This window comes from Drosophila tropicalis, unplaced genomic scaffold, assembly GCF_018151085.1.
Source record: "Drosophila tropicalis isolate 14030-0801.00 unplaced genomic scaffold, ASM1815108v1 contig_1010, whole genome shotgun sequence".
Lineage (NCBI taxonomy): Eukaryota > Metazoa > Arthropoda > Insecta > Diptera > Drosophilidae > Drosophila > Drosophila tropicalis.
In genome coordinates this window covers 118,669-123,970 of record NW_027172369.1, presented here as the reverse complement: position 1 = coordinate 123,970, position 5,302 = coordinate 118,669, and positions in this window count along the sequence as shown.

Sequence of the window (5,302 nt, the reverse complement as noted above, 5' to 3'; positions counted from 1 at the left end):
TCTAAAAATTTCCGTTCGAAATGAATGCGTCGCGTTCAGTCGGTAAGTAATGTTTTTTAGCACTGACATTAAATCTCTCAGCCTACTAAATTTTAAATTCAATTCGAAAACATGAATTAATTCATCACGCCGACTTTGGTATACCCCATTGACCATTTATATTCTTGTCACTTCACTTCATCATCTCATATTACGCCTTTGTTGTCAAATGTGTTTGAATTGAAACAAGACTTAAATTTATCCAATTGTAAGATTCCAATTATTTACAAGGTCTGTTAAATGCTCATGTATATACCGAAACCGGTATTGTAGTATCGATTGTTAGTAATAAGTATCGATTGTTAGTAATAAGTATCGATTGTTAGTAATAAGTATCGATTGTTAGCGATAAGTCCTCGATAGGTTGAGAGACGGCGTCTCTCTTCTCTTCCGGCGACGCAACGAGCAAGTTGCATCTGCGCAGAAAAACCAAAGATAAAATCCAAGAAATACCAATTAATCGTTATGATATTTTCCCAATAAATAGGTGTTTACAACTCAGAAGTGGGATGACCACCCGAAAGGATACACGGCGCGCCACACGTTCCACATCTAGGACGGCCGCCTCCACGCCCACCGCTGCTGGTGCACCCACTGCTGTGACTACCGCTGCAGTACCGACGGCCACAGGAGCCGCCGCTGCTGCGCCTGCCGCTGTAGTACCGAGAGCCGCTGTGCCAACTGCCGCCACACTCGCCCCTGCCGGGCCAACTGCTGCTATACTCGCCCCTGCCGGGCCAACTGCTGACATGCTCGCCTCCGCCGGGCCAACTGCTGCTATACGAGCCCCTGCTGGGCTAACTGATGCCACCTCCGCCCCTGCCGGGCCAACTGCTGCTATACTCGCCCCTGCCGGGCCAACTGCTGACATGCTCGCCTCCGCCGGGCCAACTGCTGCTATACGAGCCCCTGCTGGGCTAACTGATGCCACCTCCGCCCCTGCTGGGCCAACCGCGGCCGGGCCCGCCGCTGCTGGGCCAACCGCCGCCATACGAGCCCCTGCTGGGCTAACTGATGCCACCTCCGCCTCTGCTGGGCCAACCGCTGCGACACTCGCCCCTGCCGGGCCAACTGCTGACCTGCTCGCCCCTGCCGGGCCCGCCGCTGCTTGGCCAACCGCCGCCATACGAGCCCCTGCTGGGCTAACTGATGCCACATTCGCCCCTGCCGGTCCCGCAGCTGCCGCAACCGCCCCTGCCGGGCCAACTGCTGCTATACTCGCCCCTGCCGGGCCAACTGCTGCTATACTCGCCCCTGCCGGGCCAACTGCTGACATGCTCGCCTCCGCCGGGCCAACTGCTGCTATACGAGCCCCTGCTGGGCTAACTGATGCCACCTCCGCCCCTGCTGGGCCAACCGCTGCGACACTCGCCCCTGCCGGGCCAACTGCTGACATGCTCGCCCCTGCCGGGCCCGCCGCTGCTGGGCCAACCGCCGCCATACGAGCCCCCTGCTGGGCTAACTCTAGCCACCTCCGCCTCTGCTGGGCCAACCGCTGCGACACTCGCCCCTGCCGGGCCAACTGCTGACCTGCTCGCCCCTGCCGGGCCCGCCGCTGCTGGGCCAACCGCCGCCATACGAGCCCCTGCTGGGCCCGCTGCTGCCGTTATACTCGCCCCTGCTGGGCCAACCGCTGCCACACTCGCCCCTGCCGGCCCCGCTGCGGCTATATTCGCCCCCCGCTGTAACCTCTGCACCCGCTGCCACTGCTGTGCCCGCTGCCGCTGCTGTGCCCACCACCGCTGCCGCTGCTGTGCCCGCCGCCTCTGCACCCGCTGCCACTGCTGTGCCCGCTGCCGCTGCTGTGCCCACCACCGCTGCCGCTGCTGTGCCCGCCGCCTCTGCACCCGATGCCGGCGCTGCTGTGCCCGCCGCCTCTGCACCCGCTGCCACTGCTGTGCCCGCTGCCGCTGCTGTGCCCACCACCGCTGCCGCTGCTGTGCCCACCACCGCTGCCGCTGCTGTGCCCGCCGCCGCTGCCGCCTCTGCGCCCGCTGCCACTGCAGTACCAGCCGCCGCTGCCGCCTCTGCACCCGCTACCGCCGCTGCTGTGCCCGCCGCCGCTGCCACATCGACTGTGCCTGCGGATGCTGTGCCCTCCGACTATGTGTCTGCCATGCGGGCTGCGGTCTCGCTCGCCGCCCCCGCCACTGGTCCCGACGCGGACCCATGGGAGGGGATGCCCGCTTTAGTGCCCTCCGTATCGACTGCCGCGGCCGCCATCACACCGGCCACTTCCGCCTCCCCCAGCCTGGATGAGCAACTGGGGACGCTGCAGAAACAACATGAGTTGCTACAGCTACAGCATCAAATCCTCAAACTGCAGCAGGGGATTGACGAATTCCAAGCACCGAGACAGCAAGTCAGCGACGTGAGTGTCATTGAGAGCATGGTGGCTCGATTTTCAGAGGATACCGCATACGATGTGAAGAAATGGCTGAACGATCTGGAAGACGCATTTGAAATTCTGCAGTTGAACGACCGCCTACGGTTGGTCGCATGCCGTCGTATGCTGGAAGGTACGGCGGCGGTGCTGCTGCGCACGGTATCGGTGCACAGCTACGAAGAACTGAAGACAATCCTCTTGCGAGAATTTGGACGCTCGTGTAGCATCGAGGAAGTGTACCACGCTCTGCGTGGCCGGCGCATCAAGGCAGGCGAGGGATGTTTAAGATTCGCAATCGAGATGCAGGAGATTGCCATGAATGCTCCGATTCCGGAGAACGAGCTGGTCGACCTGATCATTGATGGATTGCGGGACAACTCTACTCGAGTCGGCATGCTGTACTCAGCTCGGACAATGGCTGAACTGAAGCCCCTACTGGAACGCCACGAGCGCCTCCGTATGCAGGCCGCTGCCTCCAGACAAAGCAATAGTGTGAAGGCGCAGCCAACAACAACTGCCGTGGCGCCTGGAAATAAATCGTCAGGCACCGTCACGAGTGAGACCAGATGCTTTAACTGCTCAGGATGGGGGCATTACAAGAGTCAATGCCCGAAACCAATGAGACCTCCGAATTCATGTTTCAAGTGTGGCATAGTGGGCCACAGCTACAAAAACTGTCCGTCTCGAATTGGAAATGCCACCAATATCACTGCTGCCGCCGCCGCTGATGAAGCGGGAAATCGACTAGACCATTTACAACTGGTGAGTGTTGCTTTTGTTTGTGATGAAGTGCAAGATAGGAGATTTATAGATATGTTTGCTCTCCTTGATTCGGGCAGTCCCAAGAGTTTTATCCGTCAATCTGAAGTCCCCTCCAACTGCCGTCTTAGCCCCCGTACATTGAACTGCCGTGGTTTAGGAAATAGCCAACTTCTGTCCTTAGGCCAAGTCCAGTGTAGGGTTCGCCTCCGCAACACACATACAATACATACGTTTGAAGTCCTGACGAACCAAGCAACCGAACTGCCGATGATTATAGGTAGAGATCTTCTGTATAAAATTAATATTAGACTCTGTAAACTGAAAGAACTGAAATATGAAAAAGAATCGTTGATACTCATGAATAAACCGACTGAATGTATAAATCCAAATCTTACTACTGTTCTGAAGTCCTTTGACATATTTATGGAAGAGAGAGTGATACTGCCGTATGATAGGAATGAGATTGTATCTGCCGAATTGTTGTCTGATTCTCCCCTTCTCGAAAACTTCTGCTGTACCTTCGGAAACATTGAATGATGCACTTATGGCGATAAATGCCATTGAGGTCCCTGCTGTCAGTGAATTAGACTTTGATATAGAGCCCGCGTTACGGGAAGAGCAAACCGCAGCCCTTAAGTCTATCTATTTCCACTTCGTATGTACAAGTTGACCCAGATTTAATCAATGAACTATGAGATGAAAATGAAAATTGACTGACTAGCCAAACTCCGATTTTCTGCCGCCCCCGCCGTCTGTCGCACCACGAACGCATCGAGGTGCGTGAGATTTGTGACGATCTCTTGAAAGCTGGCATTATTCGCCACAGTAGTTCCCCTTACGCTGCCGCGATTGTCCCGGCACGCAAAAAGGACAATACACCCTGAAGGAAGTGTGTAGATTACCGCCCGTTGAACAAAATTACAGTTCGAGATCATTTTCCGATTCCTCTGTTTCTCCAAAAAGAAACCGACGGTAAACTTCACCCAGTATTTTAATTCTCTAAGACAGCATCCGCCGCCGAATCGAAACTACATAGTTATGAACTAGAGACGTTAGCGATCATCTACGCTTTAAAACGCTTTGAAACATACCTTAAGTTCATCCCGTTCAAAATCATTACGGATTGTAATTCCCTGGCGTTGACACTTGAGAAACGGTGGACATTCCACTAAGATTGCTCGCTGGGCCTTGCTGTTAGAAAATTACAACTACCCGATTGTACACCGCTCCGGGGTTAGTATGCCCCATGCCGATGCTCTGAGCAGAATAGAAACTGCCGCATACGTTGACGATTTAAACCTCGACTTCCAACTGCAGTTAACCTAAGACCCTAAGATTGTCAAACTCCGGGATGATTTAGAGAAACATGAAATAGCAGATTTCGAACTGCAAGACGGAGTAGTGTACCGTCTGACCCCGACGAGTGAGACGACAAGATTGCACTTCTGATATCCGAACAAAGGTAACACTAGCCACTTAATGTTATTATTTACCCCTTTTGTTAGCAACTAGAACTAGTTGTAAGATGCCAGGTATTTATGAATTATGTTAAATGCTTACACATATATCGATGTCAGTATTTTAAGTACCGATTGTCAGTAGTATGTTAGTATTTTAAGTATCGATTGTCAGTATTAAGAGGCCTATGGAAAATATCGGTATGTGACCTAAGGCCACACTGGAGGTAAGCTCCTTCTCCCGGTGATGCTTGAACCAGCTAGGCGCACTAACTTCGAAAAAAATAATAAATCGTTTGCCATCGCTTTAGTAAAGTAATTGGCTTATTATACTTTGAATAAATATCTATACAAGATAAAAATTGTTGATTGTCAATTAAATAAAAATCCTTCTCGTATTTTTTTCTCCTAAGGCACGATCTATGAGATATTATATCGTAAAACGAATACAACAAGCTCCTCAACGTCCACCGCCTCGACCACATTGCTATCATCGTCGACAACAAACTCGGCCACATGGCAACGCAAAAGTCTTAGTTACATTTTGGAACGAGAACATGGTAAATCCAATGATGTGATCTATGATATAGTAAAGAAAAAGCAGCCGCAGGAGCAGCATAAGCAGAAACAACAACAGATGCAATATCAACAAAGTGCT